Source organism: Lynx rufus, unplaced genomic scaffold, assembly GCF_022079265.1.
Source record: "Lynx rufus isolate CCGP_SWC_20201006 ecotype Redwood Valley unplaced genomic scaffold, mLynRuf1.p SCAF_4, whole genome shotgun sequence".
Classification (NCBI taxonomy): domain Eukaryota; kingdom Metazoa; phylum Chordata; class Mammalia; order Carnivora; family Felidae; genus Lynx; species Lynx rufus.
In genome coordinates, this window is record NW_025814856.1 from 78,525,943 (window position 1) to 78,550,567 (window position 24,625).

General features: G+C 41.2%; 1 long non-coding RNA gene and 1 pseudogene across 11 annotated transcripts in view; one reads left to right on the plus strand and one right to left on the minus strand.

Moving 5' to 3' along the window:
* The window catches only part of LOC124524501 (uncharacterized), a 305,188-nt gene that overhangs the window by 187,889 nt on the left and 92,674 nt on the right, over window positions 1–24,625 (plus strand). For 8 of the 11 annotated variants that reach the window (XR_006965260.1, XR_006965251.1, XR_006965252.1 and 5 more), the window contains 2 exons: window positions 417–570; window positions 919–1,018. This is a non-coding gene — a long non-coding RNA (uncharacterized LOC124524501). Of the gene's footprint in view, window positions 1–416; window positions 571–918; window positions 1,019–6,472; window positions 6,708–11,727; window positions 11,932–15,256; window positions 15,408–24,625 lie in introns of all 11 variants that reach the window. The other 3 variants (XR_006965256.1, XR_006965257.1, XR_006965258.1) reach the window with 2 other exon arrangements.
* On the minus strand, window positions 17,100–18,423 carry LOC124524499 (heterogeneous nuclear ribonucleoprotein A1-like; annotated as a pseudogene).

Here is a 24,625-nt window from a genome sequence, read left to right on the forward strand (position 1 = left end):
ATTCTTTGAGCTCTTTTCTCACAGATAGAAATGGTGATAACACTCTTCTTACAGGCTTTTTGTGAAGTAAGGTAGGTGAGAGCATTTTTCTGGTCGAATGTTAGGGAGTATTATTAATAACTAGGATTTAGAAAAAATAGTTGTGAATAAACTTTAATGGAATCAGGATTTTGGTGTCAAAGTCCCGGTGCTTTATAGTAGCTCTTCATATTTTTATTACTGGGTGTGTTATTTCATCTGTAGCTTACTATATGGTGTACTAATGCTTAGCCACCAAATTACTTCCTGCCAGTTGCTTCTCAATTTTATTCAGCCATCTTCTCAACATTTCTGGAAAATTGCCATTGTTATTCTCTATGTATGTTGGACAAATAGTTGTTAAAATTTTCCTTTGTTTTGTTTTTTTTCTTACTCAGAAACAAAGAAAACCCCAAAACATTGGGAAATCCGAAGACCTCAAAGTTTTATTTCTGTGAAAGCCTCTGGATCACCGATGAGCTAGCAGTCTGACAAAGTCAGGCCTCAGAATTCCTTCCTTAGATTGTCAAAGGACTAGGAACAGCATGGCCTGTAAGTCTGTTTGTGGCCTAACTCTGTGTGCCATTAAAGCTTGTGCCTGTCACCTCACTACATGCTTTTCCCCAGCTTCATGTCCCCATCTCGATTCTGCAGCCAAAGTTCATGCCTCCTCTGTGTGGCTGTGCTGTGAACCCTTTCTGGCCCCCCCACGGATCTTTTAAGTGTGGTGGGGGAGGGGAGCCAGTGTGAGGAGGGAGTGGGGGAGGACCTGGGCAATCATCAGTGTGGAGAGAAGTCAAACAGACGACTGCCTGGCTTTACACAAGATGGGAGCTGAGTAGGATAAGAGCACACCCTCCTCCACAGATACTTACATCAGGGCTTCTGTTTTTAAACCAGGATGTGTCCACCAAGCAAGAATGTGGGAGCAAGAAAAAAACTGGATTCTCTTCTGTGTAATAATGTGACTTCCTGATTCTATGGAATACTACTGATTGCAGTAAGTATGGCTTTAGACTGTCCAGGAACACTAATGTTTGTCCCTGGGGGAATGTGTGGATGGAGCTGGTGTAATGGGTCCACCTTTGAATCAACAGGTGTTAAGTAAACAGGTGAGTACCCTCAGCTCACCCATGTGAGGAACCCACCCTGGACAGCCCCTTCCCTCCCAATTACTGGTTGTTGAGGCACGTGGGGGCATCAATAGACATTGTGGCTGGTCTTACTGGAGCCCCTGCTGAAAGGCCCAGATGTGGGTTGTGCTCTAATAGGGAGAGGTTATGGATTCTAGGATGAGAATTGATCCCTCTGGGTGAGGGGCACAATTTTCCAGAAGGTGTGGAGATTTTCCTTCCAAAAACTAGAGGCAAGAATCTCTTTGAGGGAGACATTTAGATATGAGGGCTCCGGATTCAGGATGTGAACAGGTTGGTTCTGAGCCTGAGCAAGAACCTTGTTGTGAAGAGTTAACATCTTGGGCTCCTGTTGCTTTTGGATTCTGAAGAAAACCAAACCTAGCATTCAGCTTAACTTTTCGTTCCCTCAATCCCTTTAAAATTACCTTGACCCTTCAGTAAAGTTGTCTCAAATAGGCTGGTATAGGGGAATTGAGGGTGCTGGATTGCAAGGTCAAGGCAGCACAAGAGAGGGCCCATGCTATGTCTGCAGACCCTGAATGGGAGCAGCAGGACCGTGAATGGGGTCCTCAGCAGAGAGAGGGGCACACACTGGCTGTCAGCCCTAAGACAGAACTTTTTGTGTTGGGAACTTCTCAACCCTTCACTCTTCTGTCAAAACATTGTGGAAGTGCAGAAGAGAGGATGGGGAAATTTCAAGTGTAAAGTATAACTTACTCATAACAAGATCACTGGAATTGTAATTTATGATCAAAGCCTTAAACTGGAAGATTATAATTCTGGTGACATTTAGACATTGCCCAAGACATGAGGCAAGAAATGTTTTCAGGAGTAAAAAGCTTGGGTGCACTTCTGTAATCATTGCTTCTGGGGCATTACTCATTGATCCACCACATGGCCAGCCCTGGTGGATGGCAATGGTGGAGTGTTCTACTCATAACCCAGAAAAGCAAAGATTGCTGAGTCATTGGCCCACATGATGGAGAGCCATAAAACGTGCATGTGGTGAATAATGTATTTCTGCCTGTCCTCCCAAAGGAGGCCCTCTTCCCTGGAATAGTATCTCTTCAAAGAGCACATGAATACATTTAACAGAATGAGATGCAATCAGAGATGATTAAAGCATAGGTGATGCTGATTACAAGACAGATCAACAAGAAAGTATTTTCACTAAAATACCTGGACGTTTCTACCTTGATAGCCACGGTGTCTATTTCAGTCTGCTAATGGATTTGCTATAAAATCCTATTTTGAAAACTATAATCACTGTGGTCAATTGCTACAAACAACCCTTTACATATCTCTCTCACATTACACCACCTGCTTGGCAAAACCACAGCCCTGGGTCAATCCAAACCTGCCCAGCACCTGTGCAGTGGATTGTGGCAGGTGAATATACACCACCACCACCGTGGTGTTCATTGAATTAATGACCATAAACCTCAAATGAGCCTTTAATGCTATACTTTTCTCCTCCGTTTACTCTTTCACCTTCTGGGTGACTTTTCTCCTCTCCTGGCTCCCTCTTCTCCTCCTCCTCCTCTTCCTCCTTCTTATTAAATTGAGGTATAATTTATGCTCACTGAAATGCACAGATGATGTGTGATGACATTGACAAATGCACGCATTGTGTAACCGACACCCCTATCGAATACAGAATACTATAGATCCCCACCCCCCCACAGAAAGTTTCCTAAGTCCCTCCCAGCTGATTCCTGCACCAGCACCCCCAGTGGTAACCACTGTTCTGATTTCTATCTGGAGGGATAATCTCACCCCTTTTCCTTTCTCCTCAAATCTCCAACTCCTCTTCCCCATCCTCGCTCTCAGCTGATGAGCTTGTTTCTGACTTCGTGGAGAAAATAAAAGCCACAAGAAGAGAACTTTCATATGCTCCCCCTGCCCCTTCCCATCTACCAGCACTTGCAACCTGCTGTCTTCCAGAGGGAGTATCTGGGCTCCTGTCTGAAGCTAAGCCCAATCATCCCCTCTCCTGTGGGCAAGAAGAGCACTCCAGCAATTCTTTCCTCTTTCTTTTGTACAATTTTCCACACACTACTGGACCCATGCTCATCAGCATTTATTTCTGTGCTATTACAGATTCCATCTGAAAAGAGAAACAAAACAATTCCCCTCAACCCCACCATTCCCATTAGTCCCCATTTCTTTGCTCCTCATCGTAGCAAAACTCAAGGTGCAGTTCATATTCTCTGACTTAAATTCTTCTTCCCTATTCTCTCTCAAATCCTTTCTACTCAGGCTTTATTCCTGCCATCCCACAGAAACTGCTCTTCTCCAGGTCACCAAATGATCTCCATGTCACTAAATCCAATAGTAAAATTTGTAATGACAGGATTTGATAGAATCAGCCCCTCTTGTCTCCTTTGATAAAAGGAAACAATGCTTACAACACTCTCATGGGTTTCCTCACTGCTCCATTCTTCTCAGAATTTCCCCTCCTGGCTCCTGGTCTTCTTCCAGAACCTTCCATGTTGCTGTGCCCCTTGGTCTCCTACCTCTCTCTGTCTACATGTCCTTTATAATTGCATTGGGCTCATGGCTTTAAATACCAACCTCATGGCACTGTTTTCCAAATTTGTTTCTCCAGCCCAGATGTCTGACCTTAAATCTACACTTATATTATCCAGCTTCTCACTGGGCATCTCTACTTGGATATCTGATAGATGGCTTGACCTGAACGTGCCCCAAACTGCAGTCCTGATATTCTATAAATGACTTCACCTGTAGCTTTGCCATTTGGGTGATGGCAATCCATCCTTGTGGCTGGCTGATCAGACCAAGATCTTCAAGTCACTCTTGACACTTTTCTTTCACTCATGCTCCACCTCCAATCTGTTGGGAAGGTGTTGGCTCTGTGTTGCTGATGGTATTACTTGTCATCAAATAATCCAGTTTCCTTTCCTGTTGTGCCCCTTCTTGCAGGATTAAATATCCCCACTTTGTTGAGTTTAGGAGTGATCATATGACTTGCTTTAACTAGATAAATGTGGGCAGAATTGATGGATACCATTTCCAGTGGTTGCTCTAAGAGCCACCATGTATGGTATGCACATCTACTTTCTCCCACTACCACAATGATCCACAATGTTCCAGACAGAGGCTGCTCTGCCAGCTTGGACCCGGACCCAAAGCCAAGTCAAAAGGAGCAGAGCCACAGCTGACTCACACCTCACACTGGACATGAAGTGTTGTAAGCTGTTGGTTTGGGGGGTCTCTTGTTACTGCAACATAACTATCTCTTTGGACCAGTACATGCTCCCTTTAAAAAGTGTACAGAATCTGCTCACTTCTACTACTACCCTGGTTCGAGCCATTGTCTACTCATGCCTGGGTTCCTATAGTAGCTTCTTAACTGGTCTCCCTGCTTCTTTCTTCTGCCTCCCATGGTCAGTTCTCACTAAAGCAGCCAGAGAGATCCTATTAAAACCTGTTTCAAGTCTCTGTTCAAAAAATTCTGTAATAGCTCTTAGTTTCACGAGCCAGTCCTTGCAAGGATGAAGAGACCCACGTGACTGGTGCCATTACCTCTCTCCTCACCTGTCACCATTCTCCCCCTTGTTCAGTGTGTTGTAACCCCACTCACCTCCTCACTGTTCCTCAACTCAATAGCGCCCTTCTCAGCTTAGGGCTTCTCTTGGAGCTCTTCTCTCTGTCGGTCAGGCTCTTCTCCAGAGGGCCTCGTATCAAACCTCCTTGCCTCCAAATTTTTGCTCAAATACCACCCTCTCAGGGAGGCCTACCCTGACCCCTGTCTTGACAGCTTCCCCTTCCACCTCAGCACCTTTGATCCCCCTTACCCTGCTCTACCTGTTTTCCACATAGCACCTGTCACCTTTCAACATACTCTATCATTTACTTTTTACCTCATATTTAGTGTTTCTTGCTTGCAGCCTGCCTCCCCCATTTGAATGTGAGTTCCACATGGGCAGAGATCTTTATTTTGTTTAGTGGCTATACTGCTTGGCTATTTCAGTGACAGCACATGAAGTCTTTAGTACTGGGGTGAATTAGAGAAAATATTTATTCACTGTAGAAGACAGGGAAGCTGGAAGAAGGTAATGCTAGGAAGAGAAGATGGCTTTGCAAATCAACACAGGGAACCAGGGCCCCATCCACACCCAGTTCAGAAGGCCAGGAGACAGTGGTACTGAGTGAATAATTGGCTCTGGCCATGGTTATGCCTATGGCTCTTCTCATAAACCAAAATGCTTGCTCTGCTCTCAGATTACTTGCATTTCTTATACTTCAGACATGCCATGGTTGCAGAAGGTGTGAGTTTTAGAGCCATGCTCACCTGTTACTAAGCAGTTTTTCTTATGTACAAATATGCCACCCATCCCTAACTCTTTGTCTATCCATGACCATGGATCCACTAGAGGCTGAGTCCTCTACTGGGGGGTAAACAGCACAGCTCATTTATCTTCTGGGCCAGGAACCTAGAATAATGCCTGGCACATAGCAGTTGCTTGGTAAATTTGTAGAATAAAGGAATTCAGAATAGCAACCAAGTCCAGGAATAAAAGAAGCATCTTTTTAAAGTGTGGCTGTTCAACCAGACTATATGCAAGATCTGTCAGATAAGACTGGATGACGGTAATTATGAGTGGAATAATTGTCTAACTGAGGCTCAACTGTGGACTTATTTCCCAAGTAAACACTCTGAAATATTTGGGGTCTCGGACAAAAGTTCAAGTCCAGTGTTATGTAAGGTCTTTAAACGACTAACGTGTTGTAACTGTTGGGCAACACTAGTTGACTTGCAGTTAGTAGTTAAGAACATGGACTCTGGAGCCTGATTAGGTTTGAATTCTAACTCTGCCACTTACTAGCTGTGTGAATTTGGGCAAGTTACTAACTCTTTGTGACTCATTTCCTCATTTGTAAGATGGTGGCAATAATAATTCCTACCTCAAAGGGTTATTGTGAAGTTAGGTAAGTTAATGCATAGAAGCACTTATATCAATGCCCAACACATAGGGAGTAACATATGTTTGCTATTTTGTTGTCATTATTGTGTATATTCTATCTACCCTTTCTACACATTGTGCTGAGTTAATTATCTACTTGTTGTACATTCTGAAAGCCAGGAAAAGACTGTGTTCCTTAAAATACTATTGCCCAAATATCGGTCCTCTATGCAGTGTGCTTGGTCAAAGTTGGCCTATTAGCTTCATATTTGTTTAACTTTTGATAGGTGGGGGCTAATCATAGAACAACTTTTGTTCTCTTAAAATAGACTTTAGGTTCTCTCTTCTCCTAAATCCTCTTCTTCCTTTTTTTTAAATTTTATTTTTAAGTAATCTCTACATTCACATGGGGCTTGATCCTACAACCCCAAGATCAAGAGTTGCATGCTCTACCGACTGAACCATCCAGTCACCCCTCCCCTTCTTAATCTGTAATAATATCCCAGCTTTCTCAGAAATGAGGGAGACGTCCAAAGATAAAGAAGACTGTTGACCTAGACCCCAGAAAAATGAACCTTTTCAGGATATGTGAAAATGTGCATTCAATAGGAAATGGAGATTACAGGTAAGTTTTCTTCTTAATACTTTTACAGTTGATCCTTGAACAGTGCAGAGGTTAGGGGTGCCAACCCCCATGCAGTTGAAAATGTGCATATAACTTTTGACTCCCCAAGAACCTAACTGTTAATAGCCTACTATTGGCCAGAAGCCTTACTTATAATAGAAAGTCTATTAATACATATTTTGTATATTCTATGTATTATTACTGTACTCTCACAATAAAATAAGCAAGAGAAAAGAAAATGTGAAGAAAATTATAAGGGAGCCACAATACATTTACAGTATTGTACTGTATTTATTGAAAAAATTCCTGTGTAAGTGGACCCACACAGTTCTAGCCCACGTTGTTCAATGGTGAACTGTATTTTCTAAAACATGCCCAGTGAACATGGATGTTTTAAAATTTTGAGTAAATATGGTCTTTGATAAAAGAGAATAAAAAATCATGTTAAAATTTTGTTAAACAGCTAAAAGATCAACTAAAGGAGGACACAGCAGGGCAGATCAAAGGGGTGCAGGATAGATCTTGAAGCACGAGGGAGCACGAGAAGGAATACACGAGAAATGGGAGTGAGAGGCAGGCTTCCCTCCAAACCTGAAGCCATTTGGAAGAGTAAAAAGACGATCAGGAGACCAGAAAAACTCTTAGCTGATCACTAAACAATGTTTGAGCACCTACTATATGTGAATCACTATGCTGGATATCGTAGGAGAGAGAGCTATGAACAAGACAGGGTCTCTGTCCTCAATTGCATTAAAACATGCCCTTCAGAGGACACCAACTCTGTAGCAATTGTGTCACCCCCAGGGACAGAATCTTACAAGCACAATGCCAGTACTCTTCAAAGTATCATCTGCTGACCAAGCAAATCAGGAATATCAGAGCTGACTAGGAAAATGGCAGATTCCCAGACCTCTCTATTCCTGATGAATCAGAGTGTCTGGGGCCCAGGGCCAAAGGCCCTGGCTTTTAATCAAGCACTTTGAGTGATTCTTATGCACAATTTAAAATGTTAGAACTCCCACCGCTTTGTAGTAGGTACCAAATGAATTATAAAAGAAATTGCTTTTGGCTGGAGGGTGGGGATAGATAGTTTCATGGAGGAAATTTTGAACCAGGGCTTTGGCTGGATTTTGCTACCTGTGGCAAAGGGGAGGCAGTATTCCAAGAGCAATGACTGGCTTGGTCCAAGGCACTGAAGTGCGTGGGGTGGGGGGGGGGGCAGTGACTGTACCCCAGGGAAGAACTGGCAGTTCTGAGGCTTCAGGCAGACTCACTTGCAGACCAACCAGGTGATGTGTTTTCCTTGTACACGGCTGTCCTGCCTTCTCTCAGGCTTTCTCTTCCATGCACAACCAGGTTGACGTTTGAGAAGAATTTCACCATGGAAAGCTGGTTTTGCTTTGTGCTCACTTGTCACTGAGGGAAGTAAGCTCACCGGCTTTCTGCCTTCTGTCAAGTCAGCTGTTCTCTGAATTCAAGCAGAAGTATGAGAATTTGTTGCCACTCAGTCTGGAATTTTGCCATCCTTACCACTTGAGATACTGTGAGCTGGCTATATTTCCACATGGAAGACAGTGCACTCAATGCTACTGTCACCTAGGGTAGGTTAGGACAGTGCACTGAAACCAGGCCAGCACTTTGGCATGCCCAGATGGGTTTGCCATCTTGGGCAGCCTCTGGGGTGGATGAGTGTGGCAAGCAGCAGGAGATGAGATGTTACTAAATAGCATAAATGCCTCGACCAACTGTTGAGTCTGCACGACCAACTGTTGAGTCTGCATGTGGGTTGGTACCTCCCTAACTTGACCCCCTGGAAGTTGTCAATCAACTGAACAACAAGCATTTAATGACTGATCCTGCTGTTGACTCAGTGTTCCGTGCCTCCACGCCTTTCTTAATTCCTAGCTGATGCTATTTGAGGGTTATAAGGGATGAGACCTTGGTGCTCATCTCCCCATGAAGCCTGGGGCCCAGGCTCACCATTCTGCAACCTCACCACTACAGCCCTGCCTCCTTTCTGGCCCCCCACCATTGTGGTATAGCAGAAAAACATGATGAGCTGGGAGTACCATATGGACACAGTGCAACAGGCAGGGAGATGTGCTGCCAAGATGTCCCTCCCAGGAAGGACTTGTGGTCCCAGCCCTGGGAGTAGTGTCCGCAGACAGTTGTCAGTCATCAGCCCTTTGGGGTCTCCCCCAGGGCCATGTCCACATCTAATGACTGACCGAGGCAGGTGTATACAAGCTTGGCCATTTGGCCCAGTGCTGGACAACACAGATGTGTTTCCCAGTCCTACTTCTTGTCCCTTCCTTCCACAGATGCTAATCCTAAAGGTATTCCCTAATAAACAACCACAACCTTAATCCATTTCGCAGTCCGCTTCCCAGAGAACCCTACTTCCAATGCATGAATTTGAATTTCAACTAATTAGGAGCGCTGTAATCTTGAGGAAGCAATAACTTATTTTCTGTTAGACTTAACTTCCATCTCTGCAAAATGGGAATAATAAATCATTTCTTCATTGGATCATTGTGAATTCACTTAGTTTAATATGGTGCAGAGTAATTACTCATAAATATTAGATGTCATAATCTTGGGTGAGATATATAACGTCTATGAGTCTTAGATCCTTTATCTAAAAATGAGAGTAATACCACTTACATTCAGGATTTTGGTAAGGAATGTATGTCACAACGTGTGTGTGTGTATTAGGCACTCAACAGATGCCACCCTCCCCCCAACCTCCTATCATTTTCCCTTTAAAATATCAAAAGTACCTTTATATAGTGAATTTTAAAAATAATTCATGTTTATTTTCTTACCCTTTATTGGTTACCCTTTATCAGAGTATAGGGTGGTTGTATTTGGAGGAGGAAAACTGAATACAAAGCAGAAAGGTGAGGCTAGGATAGCCCTGGTTTTGTGCCTCTCTTCTCTTCCATCACAGTTCAAAGGCCAACTCTTCCAGGAAGCTCACCCTGACTGACTCAACACATTCTGCAAAGCCCACATACAAACTTTAACTCCGTTCTTCTTTCCACTTTTGTAATCCTTATTATGATATATTCCTTATTGTGATATATTATGGTAACATTGTCTCTGAGAAGTGGGGATAATATCTGTTTTTCAAAGGGAGTATACTGGGCCGAATGCTGCTTTGTTCCCTGGGAGTGTTCTGGTTACTACACTAGTTCATAGTGATTGACTCTTACAGCAATGCTGAGTCCTCCTAGAAGCCTTGTGAGATGCTCCAGGAGTTCCTGCTGAGTTGACAAGGAATATGAGAGCCAGATGGGGTCTTCTGAGGTGCTGTGGTCCCTCCTCTTAGTCATGAGGGAACTTTGTTTTGATCATCTCTTTAAATGTTGACATTTTAAGGCTCATGTGAAATTTGGGTAGCCCCATCTTTATTGCATCTTCTCTGTTTTATAACTGGATACTCTTTTGTTTTGTTTCTGCTTTAAAGCTTGTTCAGTTGTAGGAACATTGTCTTACACTGACGCCTACTGGGCAGATGGGAAATAACGGGTAACTGCAGCACTGGTGTCTAGAAACTGAAATTTTGTTTTCCTCATTGCATCGATCTTTAAGAAGCATCTTTCTTACAACTATCCTAGTTTTGAGCTTCCATTTCCCACTTCTGCTACTAAATGTAAAGGTCCATATTAGATTTTGAGTTTCTTAGGTTATGACGATTTCATCCAGTTAAAATGTTAAAAGCCCAAAAATACCTTTAATCAATGTCATTCCATAGACATATTTACCATTTCATGATGAACAATAATCACACTCATTAGATGTAACCTTAATGTTGCAAGCATTGCAGCTGTGAAAAGCTGATGTCAAGTGGGACCAATGCAGAGTATGGACATTCTTCCTCCTAGATTCCCCATTGGTGGTAGCAGTGAGGCACCCTCTAATCTGGATCAAAACACTCCACATTTAAGATACACAACAGATGAATATAGGGGAAGGGAAGGAAAAATAAGATAAAATCAGAGAGGGAGGCAAGTGATAAGACTCTTAAATACAGAGAACAAACTCAGGGTTGCTGGCGGGGTATTGGGTGGGGGGGAATGGGCTAAATGGGTGATGGGCATTAAGGAGGACACTTGTTGGGATGAACACTGGGTGTTATATGTAAGTGATGAATCACTAAATTCTACTCTTGAAACCATTATTACACTATATGTTAACTAATTTAGATTTAAATAAAATTTAAAAAAATAAACAAACAAAAACAAAAGCACTCCACGATGGCAGTAAGAACCATCCACGATGAATGTGGTAAATTCTTTCCTTGAAGGTTTCTCCAGGGATCAGGACCCTAGTAAAAATTCATCCAAGTGTTTCATCATCCTCATGTTACAAAACCATCTCTCTCCTGCTTTTATCTAAAAGTTTCTTTTGTTTGTTCTCCTAAGGTTTGCAAATGATTAATCAAATTCTACTCATAAACGCTTTACAAAATATACCAGTAGGTTATATTCTCATAATTATCTCCTTACCAACCCCTTTGTTGGTACAGAGTGAGAACTTAACTGGTATCAAATGTGGTATGACAAAGTAGTAAAGAGCTTTAGAATCAGGCTGTGGTGTTACACACACACACACACACACACACACACACACACACACACACACATAAATATATGATATAAAATATTTAAAAATATATATTAATTTTTTTTAATGTTTATTTTTGAGACAGAGAGAGACAAAGCACGAGCAGGGGAGGGGCAGAGAGAGAGGGAGACACAGAATCTGAAGCAGGCTCCAGGTTTCAAGCTGTCAGCACAGAGCCCAATGAACCATGATATCATGACCTGAGCTGAAGTCGGACGCTTAACCGACTGAGCCACCCAGGCACCCCAAAAATATATACATATTTTTAACTAGGCTCTATGCCCAGTGTGGGACTTGAACTCATGACCCTAAGATCAAGAGTCACGTGCTGTCCTGACTGAGCCACCCCCAAACCTTTTTCACTGTACTTTTTCTTTTGTTGATAATGTAGTCACTTTGCCGCATCTACTGCGAGAATGAAGACTACTCTCGGCAATCAGACTGTCGACATTGCAGAAAATGTTGACATCACTCTAAAGGGATGCACTGTTACTGTGAAGGGCTCCAGAGGAAACCTGCGAAGGAACCTCAGTCACCTCAATGTAGAACTCAGTCTGCTTGGAGAGAAAAAGAAGAGGCTCTGCGTTGACAAATGGTGGGGAAATAGAAAAGAACTGGCAACTGTGTGCACCATCCATAGTCACGTACAGAGCATGATGAAGGGTGTTACCCTGGGCTTCCAGTACAAGATGGGGTCTGTGTATGCTCACTTCCCCATCAGTGTTGTTCTTCAGGAATGGTTCTCTTGTTGAAATCTGAAATTCCTTCGGTGAAAAATATATCCATAGGGTTCAGGTGAGGCCAGGTGTTGCTTGTCCAGTATCTTGAGCCCAGAAAGATGAGTTAATGCTTGAAGGGAATGACGTTGAACTTGAATGAGGCCCAGTTGCTTGATTCAGGCATGCCACAACAGTTAAAAAGAAAGATATCAGAAAATTTGGGGATAGTATCTGTGTTTCTGAAAAAGGAACAGTTCAGCAGACTGATAAGATCTAAGTTGTCCAGCTACAGAAACAGCAAGAAGGCAGATGATTTTTCAGACTTACTTGTGATATTTTGAAGATGCAATAAGGAGTGCCTGGGTGGCTCAGTCGGTGAAGTGACCGACTCTTAATTTTGGCTCAGGTCTTGGTCTCACGGTTGGTAAGTCTGAGCCCATTGGGTTCTACATTGACAGCATGGAGCTTGCTTGGGATTCTCTCTTTCCCTGTCTCTCTGCCCCTCCCCCCCTCTCAAAATAGATAAACTTAAAAAAAAGATACAATAAAAGCTGTATTAGTTTGGGGGAAAATAATATAATCATTAAAAGTACTTTCTAGTGAGTTCTTTTTCTCGTGTTGTATGTATACGTGTGTGTGTATGTATATGTATGTATGTGTGTATATATATGTGCATTTATACATGTAACAGACTATTATTCAGACTTAAAAATTAAGGAACTTCTGCCATTTTTGATGACAACATGGATAAACTCGGAGGGTATGATGCCAAATGAAATAAGCCAGTGAGAAAAAGACAAATACTGCATGGTATCACTTATATATGGGATTTCAAAAAAAAGACAAAGAAGTTAGACTCATGGAAGCAGAGAATAGAATAATGGTTTCCAGGAGCTTGGAGACTGGGGAAATGAGATATTGGTCAAAGGTTACCAACTTTTAGTTATAAGATGAATGACTTCTGAGGATCTACTGTATAGCATAGTGACTATAGTTAATAATGCTGTATTGTATACTTGAAATTTGCTAAGATTTGCTAAGAGAGTAGATCTTAAGTGCTCTAAACACACACACATACAAAGTATAACTATGTGAGGGATGGTTGTGTTAATTAGCTTGACTGTGGCAAACATTTCACAATGTGTACATGTATCAGATCATCATGTTGTACACTATATATATATATTTATTTATTTATTATACTTCAGTAGAACTGAAAAGGTGAAGAGAGGAAGACAGCATCCAGGTTCTAAGATAGCATTCATTAACACATGTCTGGGAACAAATAGATCCTGGTATCATCTGGGGTTTAGAGGAGCCCTTGAGAGATTGACACCAGGTATACTTGGAAGGTGCCTGGAGCAGAGGGGACATACAAGTTCAGAGAGAGGAGAGGGAATGGATTTGTGACCCTGAGAGACAGATTTGGAGGCTCCTCCCCCTTCCTAACTGTGGATCTCGGGCAGTTACGTTGCTTCTCTTTGCTTCAATTTCTTCATCTGTACATGGGGATAGCAATACCACTTTGTATAGTTCTTGTGATAAATTAATAACACAGTGCTTGGCACACAGTAGGTGCCAAATTATTTCTATTTTGTTTCAAAAAGCACACCATTTGCTCTGGCCCTGTATACAGTCTGAATATCCTCTTAGTAACACTTCTTTCATGTGATAGATGCCATTTCTGGAAATCCTTAGGGCTCAAACCTTCCTCTGTTCATGTTTTCTGGTTGTCACAAATGATCTCTGTCTTTCTCTCAAACTTCTCAGACACCCTTTGGCCCTCACATTGTTTGCTTCAGACTTTAAAAAATGGTCTCGGATTTATTTGTTTAACAAATATTTTTGGGGCTCCTACAATGTGCCAGCACTAGGGGTAGAACAGTGAGTAAAACATATGAAAATTCTTGTCGTTATAGAGCTTTTACTCCAGGAGAGGAGGATGGAAAGGCAAGTAGAGCATATGAGTTGTCAGGTGATCAAAAATTGCTAAGTAAAAAAAAGAAGGGCAAGAAAAGAGATAGGGACTCGTGTGTGTGTGTGTGTGTGTGTGTGTGTGTGTGTGTGTGTGTGTTGGGGGGAGATGGGTTTTCATTGCTCATAGAACTATATGGGGGACAAGGAGCTCTGGGCTTCTTGTGCTGACAGAAAAAAAAGAGTTATAAGTATTCTGGGGTTGGTCTTGATTGTCTCGAGGAAGATAATGGTGTGAAATGGGAGGGTTGGGGAGTTGGTGTGTTGGGCTCTTGCCAGAAGTATTAACAGTCCCCTCTTGGTTCCTGCCAAAGGCAATGTGGAAGAGAATGTGGGGAGAACTTTCTTAATCTTATCTGGAGCTTGGAACCAGTTGGTGGGCTTCCCTTTTGATTCTCTCTGTCAGGCAGTGGGGATTTGTACATGTTGATTGACTTCTTGGGACTCAGTCACTGACAAGCATTTGAAGAGAGAGGGAGAGGGAGAGAGAGAGAAGAGAAGCAGAAGGAACCTCAGATGTTACCTTCAAGGAGCCTATCCTGTTCCTTTGGAACACAAGAGATTAGTAGAGAATCTGATATAGTCCTTCAGAGGATGACTTCCTAGTCCTCTTCCTAGAGCAGCTATCCTAAGGTATGATACCAAGAAATATTGGTAAGAAAATATTTAGCAAACATGGCAGAGTGGAGGGGGCATTGGCTGGGAGAGAATCTGTGTTCTCCTCTAGGCTGCCTGACTCTTGGGCTGCTGCACTACCCCTCCAAATCTGTTTCTTTTTTTTCTTCTCTATAATGAGGAGGCTGGCCTCTAACATCCATTACCAATACAGAATTCCATGACTGTAAGAAGAAGTTGGAATTTTATCTCTGTTGTTGGAGTTTTCAGTAGAAAATAGAGGGCTTTAGAGCATAGATAAGAGTTTTCATTTATTTTTTCTTTTCAGTTGATTTTGGAAGAAAGGGCCTCAGGAAAGGGAGAGTTGGCTTTTGTTTTTGGTTTAGAGGTAGATTACATTTCTTGGATCTTAGCCAAACATAACAGAGTGGATCTTTCAAAGAGTGAGAAAAATTTGTTTGGCAGAATTGCTGCCTTGATGAAGAAAGCTTTTCCACTCAGTTTTCTGGAGGAGGGAGAGAAAAATCCTGGGAAACCAACTTAAATGCCCCCATTGGGAAGATGCCTAGTCCCTCTACATTGAATTAGATGCTCTCTCCTCTGTTTTCACAGAAAAGTAAGGAACAAGTTGGAGCCAAGGGATAGCAGAAAGGAAAATGACCCCACAGAAGAGTGGCAGTGCATATAAGATGAACATTTAGGACGTGTGTGATTAATGAACAAATAAACGAAAGAATGAAAGCAAGTTAAGACCAACCAATAGGTAAGAGAAAATGGGGAAATCAGAAAACTTGACTAAATGTGGTTTATGAGAATTTAGAAAAGGAGTTATCCCCAGGACCCAACATAGCTTCACCAAGGACTGGTCTTGCCAGTAATCTCACTGGTAGGTCTTCAGACTTGTAGGTTGGAGGATGGCTGTGGACAGAATCTATGTCAATTTCAGAAAAAATCAATTAAAGTCCCCCTTGTTTGTTTGTTTGTATTGCTTGAGATGGTGAAATGCAGACTCGATCATACTGTTAGGTTAATTTCAGCTGGTAGAAATAACTTTATTCAAATAGTGTTGATTATGCCATTTTTCTTCCTGGAATGAGGTATCAAGTTGGGCCCGACTATTCAACTTTTTTTTTTTAATGATTTATTTTGAAATAATTATAAATTCACAAGAAGTTATAAAAAATGTATAGAAGCATGTATGTTTCATTCTGTTTCTTTCATTGATAACATTTTGTATAGCTATAGTATGGTATCACAACCAGAAAATTGGTGTTGGTACAATCCACAGAGTTTATTCATATTTTACCCAGTGTTACATGTGAGTGTCTTTGTGTGTGTGTCTGTGTGTATGTGTAGATTGTGCAACTTTATTACATGTATAGTTACATGTATAAGTTAAATGTATAACATTTTCATACAGATTTTTGAGCATAAGTTTTAATTTCTGTGGGATATATGCCCAAGGATGCACCTGTTAGGCTATAGGATAATTATATGTTTAGTTTTAACAATTTAGCAAATTATGAGGAACCTGAGTGGTTCAGTCAGTTGAGTGTCCAACTCTTGATTTTGGTTTGGGTCATGATCTCATGGTTGTGGGATCAAGCCTCATGTTGGGATCCATGCTGAGTAGGGAGCCTGCTTGGGGTTCTCTCTCTTTCTCCCTTAGCCCCTCTCCCCTGCTCACATGAGCTCTCTCTCTAAAATAACTATAATAAAAAAAGCAATTTAACAAATTACTATCCAAAGTAGCTGTACCATTTTACATTCCCATCAGCAATGCATGAGTGGCTTGGCTTCTAGGATTTAGTATTATAACTATTTTTAATTTTAGCCATTCTGATATGTGTATAATAATACCTCGCCGAGGTGTTGTTTTTTTTTTTTTTTTTGCTGAGGTTTTAATTTGCATTTTCCTAATGGCTAAGATGTTGAACATCTTTTCACATGTGTATTTACTTGCTCTCTGTATATACTTTTCAGTTAGATTTTTGTTCATGTCTTTGTGCATTTTCTAATTGGATCGAATTGGATTATTTGTTTCTTATTGTTGAATTTTGGGACTTCTTTTTTTTTCAAGAGAATATTAAATCATTTATTGATTACACATGATAATGGACAATACACAAGCTTTAATCCCATCTATAATTTTATCTGATACCATAATTCAATTTAGATATATTGCATAGGATGTGCCAACAATCATATTAATAACCAAATAAACTCCAGGACTTTGCTTGTGTGACCCTTTTAATGCTGAACTCCAGGTCACAACACATTAACTATCAGTTCAACCACACCAACGTTTGTGGAGACAATGGCTTCTGTGCCCAAACAGGTTGCAAATAAATTTCAAATGGAACCTGGCATCACCCTGATGGAATTCTAACTTCACACTGTTGGGGTAGTTTACCAAGATGGCTTCAGAGTAGACTAACTTTACACAGCACATTTTAAAAAAGACACATTTATTCAGCGTCATGATCAGACTATTACATTTAGCAATCAACAGCATGGGTGCAAAAAAAAAATCTACATTAAAACCCTTTGTTGGAATGCTTTACACTTTGCACAGAACAGAAACTAAAATAATCTGTTATACAATTAGTCACAAATACAGTCCTCGAGTTTTTTGCCCATACACATGAGTATTGTCTAACACATGTCTTCTTTGTAGCAGCTAGGCCCTGCCACCACTGTGCTTGGCTGAGTTCACAAATCTGTTGTAACCTGTAGCTTTCCTGTCACTTCTCTGGCTCTCCTCTCCTGCTAAGCTTTGTTTCCTGGCAGTAATTAAAACCTTCTGCCACCGCCATAGCTACTGCTGCTGCTGGAACCGCCATAGCTACCTTGGTTTCGTGGTTTGACAAAGTATTGGCCTCCACCACCATAGGGGCCAGAGCTTCTGCCTCCAAAACTTCCTCCTTTCATGGGTCCAAAATTTGAAGATTGATTGTTGTAATTGCCAAAATCATTATAGCTTCCACCACCTCCAAAGTTGCTTCCATCGTTTCCAAATCCATTATAGCCATCCCCACTGCCACCGTATCCACCACCACCTCGACTGCCACCAAAGCCACCTCGCCCACTGACGTTTCCTCCACAGCCAAAGTTGTCATTCCCACCAAAACCACCTCCACGACCACCACCGAAATTCCCAGAACCACTTCGACCTCTTTGGCTGGAAGAAGCACTAGCCATCTCTTGCTTAGATAAAGCTTTCCTTACTTCACAGTTGTGGCCATTCACAGTATGGTATTTTTGAATGACAATCTTGTCTATAGAGTCATGGTCGTCAAATGTTACAAAGGCAAAGCCTCTCTTTTTGCCATTGCCTCGGTCTGTCATGATTTCAATCACTTCAATTTCCCCATATTGTTCAAAATAATCTCTTAGGTGATGTTCTTCAGTGTCTTCTTTAATGCCACCGACAAAAATCTTTTTCACAGTTAAGTGGGCACCAGGTCTTTGAGAATCTTCTCTCGAGACAGCCCTCTTTGGTTCTACAACTCTTCCATCCTCCTTGTGTGGCCTTGCATTCATGGCTGCATCCACCTCTTCCACAGTGGCATAGGTGACAAACCCAAAGCCTCTGGAGTGCTTGGTGTTTGGATCTCTCATTACCACACAGTCCGTAAGCGTTCCCCACTTACGGGGAAGCTCAAAATGGCTCCTCAGACTCTCATCGGTTGTTTCAAAGCTCAAACCTCTGATGAAAGCTTCCGCAGCTCTTCAGGCTCTTTGGGAGACTCTGACTTAGACATGACGGCAGTGGGAGGGGAGACTTTCACGATGCTTACTCAGCGACATCCACGGGTGGAAAGGCGTAATCTCGAGACTTCTTTATATATTCTAGAAACAAGTCCTTTATCAGACACCTGATTTGCAAATATTTTCTCCCATTGTATAATTGATCTTTGTAATCCTCTTAACAGTGTCGTTTACAGAGCAGAAGTTTTACATTTTGATGAGGTGCAATTTATCAAGTTTTCCTTTAGTGGATCATGCTTTTGGTGTCAAATCTAAAATTTCTTCACCTAATCATGAAGATGTTCTCCCATTTAATTTGTAAAAGTTTTATCATTTTATGTTTTACATCTATGTCCATAATCCACTATAGGTTAATATGTTCAACTTAAAATTTTTTTGTAATATTTATTTATTTTTGAGAGAGAGAGAGAGAGAGTGAGTAGTGGGGGGGGGGGCAGAGAGAGAGAGGAAGACACAGAATTCAAAGCAGGCTCCAGGCTCTGAGCTGTCAGCACAGAGCCTGATGTGGGGCTCAAACACACAAGCAGTGAGATCATGACCTGAGCCAAAGTCGGATGCTCAGCTGACTAAGCCACCCAGGTGCCCCAATATATTCAACTTTTAAAGTCAAAGAGGTTGAAAATATGGTAGGTATGCAGGTGATACAAGCCCCCAAGATAAAATTTATAAGCATGCCATATCAGAGTTTAGTGTGATGGTTGAGAATGTGGGTTCTAGAGCCAAGCTGCTTGGTTTTAAATGCCTGCCCTACCTGGGAGCCCTAGGGAACTATGATAAACTCTGTCTTAGTTTCTGCATCTGCAGAATGGGATTAATGAGAGTATTTGCCTTAGATGGTTGTTTTGAGAACTTACTGGGTAATACATGAGAACACTTACAACTATACTCAAAGAAATGCTGCCTATTATGCAAAATTTGGGTAGTTACAGGGAAGACAGGTCCAAGTAGGGAGCGCATGTGAAAAAAAAATGTTTGTATAGACAAAAAAGTGGAGAGGTTAACTTAACTTACTTGCAATTTTTAACTTAAATATTTGTACAATTTTTGTTCATTGATATATGCTTATAAACATATGTCTTCATCCTGAAATAGCAAAGTTTGCCCAGGATCAAAATAACAAGGAATTTAAATCCATTCAGTGAAAACAAGAGTCCCTTGTTTACAACTGTATAGATTCTCAAATGCATTTTTTTCATATTCTTGTTGACATTTTACAAAGCAAAGTCACTGTTTTAGATTATCAACTATGAGAAAATGGTCATGATTTCCATGAAAGTAAAATAGCCCAGCAGTAGGGTAAAAGGGCATCACCAGAGTTCATAGTTATAGCCTGATATGGGGGTCATGTAGATTCTCAGCCTCTCATAGTGGGGACTTCTGGGCCCCAGCCCTTGGTACCACTAACAGAATGCTGTTGGGGCATGGATCTTTCTTATGGTCTCTATCTTCACTGAAAATGAGGAAATGAGAGAGATGTTGATATAGGAGGGTTGACTAGGTGGAGAAAGAGGTTCCTGGAAGTGAGAGGAAGAAGCTGTTACAAATATTAGGCATTAAAAGAGAGAGGACAGAGGAAGTGAAGAGCGCCTGAGATTACTAGAAAGAGGTGGTCTTCCCTTGGACTGGTCATTACTTTGCCAGGAAGCAGCTGAGGGGCACTGGGCAATTCACCCACTGTCTCTGTGCCTGGGTTTCCTTTTCTGCCTCATCATGAAAAGAGTGTCTACCCCACACACTTCATGGGCTGTTATCCATTTACATGAAAGTTCTTTAAGCAAAACATAAATATATGACATTGTTTTATTTCATTGTGGACCAAATAGACATATATTTTTGTTCATTCTTGTTCTGGAGTATACCTTAAGAATTAGCACAGTCTCCCTCTCCTGCTCTCTCGGTCTTAGATTTTTTTGGTTCCCTTCTCACTCTAGCAGTCCTCCTACTCTAGCAGTGTCTCAGCAGTGTGCTGTGGCTGGCTTTACCAGAGATGCTCTTTTGTGTTAGTAACTGCTACACCATGTTTCTAGTTAGATCATTAAGCTCATTCTCCTCTCCTAACTCTGTAATGTAGGAAACCGACCCAGATTATTCACCCTATGCCTTGCTACTTCTCAGATGTCTTTGTGCCTGAAAAAACACAGGCCCTAAGTCCACCCAAGGAAACAAGCTTGAATTTGTCTTAAAGAATAGATATATGAATATTAGTTTAATCAACATTGTGAAATACAAATGTAGATTCACATTACTCACAGTTCTAGTGAAAACTGTGCAAGTGCACATGTGGAATAGTTTGAAGAGAAGACAGTTTTTTTTAAGTACTGTAAATTTGTCTATTTTTGCAGAAAACAGGAGAGTATTTTTTAGGGTTTGCTATTATGGGGGTTATGATCATCATTGCCTTCAATTTTTAACTATGTGTGTAATCAATGGAAGTATTTTTAGATACATTCACAGTTTTACACCAAAAATGGAAAGTTAAAGAATTAGTCCTTTGGGAGATATTTTGGAGGGAAAAATCTAGTGACCACAAAGTCCCTAAATTAAGTATGAAAACATGGGAGAAAATTTCTAATAGTGGGCCATATAAAGACCTTGGAATAATCTCAAGTTTTCTTAATTTAAATACTTACTTGTTATTCATATTTTTTCCCCATTGCAACCTCATCAAGTTTAAGAAATAGAGTTATATGTGTATCAGGAGAATATATATATATATATATATATATATATATATATATATATATATGTTATTTTCTTCATGATTTGAGGAAGCACTAGGAAGACTGTCTTATATCATTAGAAATCTACCATTAGAGAACTATTCTTTGGGGAGTACCAGCTCTCCAGGAGGGACACATATTAAGCTGCTGTCAATCAAGGGGCGCCTGGGTGGCTCAGTTGGTTGAGCATCCAACTTCGGCTCAGGTCATGATCTCACAGCTCGTGAGTTCGAGCCCCGCGTCAGGCTCTGTTCTGACAGCTCCGAGCCTGGAGCCTGCTTCGGATTCTGTGTCTCCCTCTCTCTCTCTGCCCCTAACCCACTTGCATTCTGTCTCTGTTCCTCTCAAAAATAAATAAACATTAAAAAAAATAAAAAGCTGCTGTCAATCAAGAACACATGTACAAGCCACATAGGATCATCACGAAACATAGGGTCTAAATTCAGATGGAGCTAGGATTTAATTTGGCTTTGGCACTTACTAGCTGTGAGATTCTGGGAAAACTATACTTACCTTCTCTGAGTTCCAATTTCTTCACCTATAAAGTGGGGTTAATAAAAATGAAAGACCCAATTTTAACGAGCTGATATATTTGAAGAATCCAATACAATACTTAGTTTAAAGTAGGCTCTTAGTGCATGGCAGTGATAATTATTAGTAATAGCAGCAATTTAGAATATTTAGTTCAGACTGGGGCTTGCTTAGCTTTGGGGGTACATGAAGACATTAAAGAGGTATACAGATTTAGATAATTTTAAGGGAGTCAATTTCCAGATTCTACGTTTCTGTACATAAACACTTTTTCTGTACTCATCTGCTTGCAAATACACCTGCCTCAGGTTGCTTCTCCTTTTCCATCTTTCCTTTTACAATTTCCCTTATTCTACCTTTTAAGAAAGAGGCATATTTTTCATTTCATACAATGGTACATTGCCACGGGTGAAGAAAGCTCTGGGATGCCAAGCAAAGACAACTTAGTCTATAGGTATTTGAGAGCTTCCATTAATCAAAATGGAACCATGATCCAAACATAATAGGGCACCATGTCTTTCCCTGTCCTATGCTTATGCTTATCTCTGTTAAAGGCCAAGCATAACTGTTATGGAGTGAATGTTTGTGTCCCCCTCCCCCACAAAATTCATATGTTAACATTTTAACCCCCAATATGATGGTATTAGGAGGCAAGGAATTTGGGAGATAATTAGGTCATGAGGATGGAGCTTTCGTGAATGGGATAAGTACCTTTGTAAGAAGAGATATGCAGGCTCCCTCTTTGCTCTCTGACAAGGAAAGGATGGGCATCTGCAAACAGGGAAGAGGGCCCAGCTCAGACACCAGATCTTCCATGATCTGGCCTTCCTGGCCTTCAGGACTGTGAGAAATTAATGCTTCTTGTATAAGCCACACAGTCTATGGTAATTTGGCAGAGCATCCTCAACTGGCTAAAACGATACCATAAACAGGTGTGCTGGCTGCTGACATATATTTAGATGTGTTGCTTTCAAGTATATTATGGATTAGGTGAGGGCTGGGTGGATAATGGCTTTTTTTTGGTCTTCACTACTGGCAAAGAAGATATTGTTCTTGAGGAAAGACTCCCTTGAGAATGGAGCAAAAAGAACATCTCTTGGAAATATTGACGATGGCAGCATGTTATTCACTCAGGTGACAAACTCATGATAGGTTTCTGTACTTCAGCTATCTATCTATCTTGAAATGTTCAAGATTTGTAAAAAGCATCCTGGGAAATGCCAATCTGCTATGAGCTGTACTCTCTGCAATTTTAGCATCTCAGTAATGAGGATGGGTTCAGTGAATACTCTGATTTATCTGCATATTAGTCTCATCTGAATAGTGTGATTTGCATGATTACAAGATGAAAAGACCCACAATTTCTTCCAACATACCAACGTTGTCTTTTATATTGAGAAACATGTATTAGAGGCAAGTTAGTGTTTTGTATTTTCTTGAATATTTATTCAAATTAATAGGAAAAACATTTTCATTGATTTTTGCCAAAAGTTAGCAAAATATGAACTCCATAATCATTTTTATGCAGTTACCAGTCTCCTGCTCGCTGTCATTCATCAACAACTTTTCTGCTTATTTATTAAATCCTACCATGTACTTATTAGGAATATTAGTTAGCTCTGACTGCCATAACAAAATGCCACAGACAGGATGGCTTGACCAACAGAAGTTTGTTTTTTCAGAGTGTCCTCACATGGTGAAGACAGAAAACTCTGGTGTCTTTTCCTTTTCTTATAAAGATACACATTGGATTAGTGCACCACCCTTATGACCTCATTTAGCCTTTATCACCTCCTCACAGGCCCTGTCTTCAGATACATTGGAGGTTAGGGCTTAGATACAGGAATACAGGGGTGGGGGTGATGGGGAGGGGTATGTACACCATTCAATCCATAACATTAGGTTTAACTTAACAGGAATATAATTTTTTTAATGTTTATTTATTTTTGAAAGAGGGAGACGGAGTGAGAACAGGAGAGGGGCAGAGAGAGGGAGACAGAATCCAATGCAGGCTCCAGGCTCTGAGCTCTGAGCTGTCAGCACAGATCCTGATGCAGGGCTCGAACCCACGAACTGTGAGATCATAACCTGAACTGAAGTTGGATGCTCAACGGACTGAACCACCCAGGTGCCTCCTTTTATTTATTTATTTATTTATTTATTTATTTATTTATTTATTTAATTCCCTATGCAAGACTCACCAAGGCTCTCTTCTTGCTGGTATGATAACCAGAAATATTAAAAATATTTTTTAAAATGTTTTATTTTATTTTTGAGAGAGAGAGATTGAGAGAGACAGAATGCAAGCAGGGGAGGGGCAGAGAGAGAGGGAGACGCAGAATTGGAAGCAGGCTCCAGGCTCCTGGCTCCGAGCTGTCGGCATGGAGCCTGATGTGGGGCTCGAACTCACAAACCGTGAGATCATGACCTGAGCCAATGTCGGACGCTTAACAGACTGAGCTACCCAGGCGCCCCCAGAAATATATTTTTTTAATTTAAGTTTATTTATTTATTTTGAGAGAGACAGAAACAGCACGAGAGGGGGCGGGGCAGAGAGAGAGAGAGAGGGAGAAAGATGCCCAAGCGGGCTGTGCACCATCAGTGCAGAGCCCAACGTGGGGCTTTAACTCACAAACTGTGACAACATGACCTGAGGTGAAACCAAGAGTCGGAGGCTTAACCGGCTGAGCCACCCAGGTGTCCCCAACCAAAAATATTTTAGATCAGGGGTCGGCCAGGTGCCTCCTTTAAAAAAAAATTGTTTAAAAATGTTTATTTATTTTTGAGAGACACAGAGTGCGAGCGGGGGAGGGGCAGACAGAGGGTAAGGTAACAGGAATATAATATAATATAACATGATATAAAATAATATAATATGTTGCAGATTATAGTCTAAATAATGTGCTCAACAATCCTTAGTGTACTTTTGTAAGCTTGTATTTATTAGTGACTGGGTCTT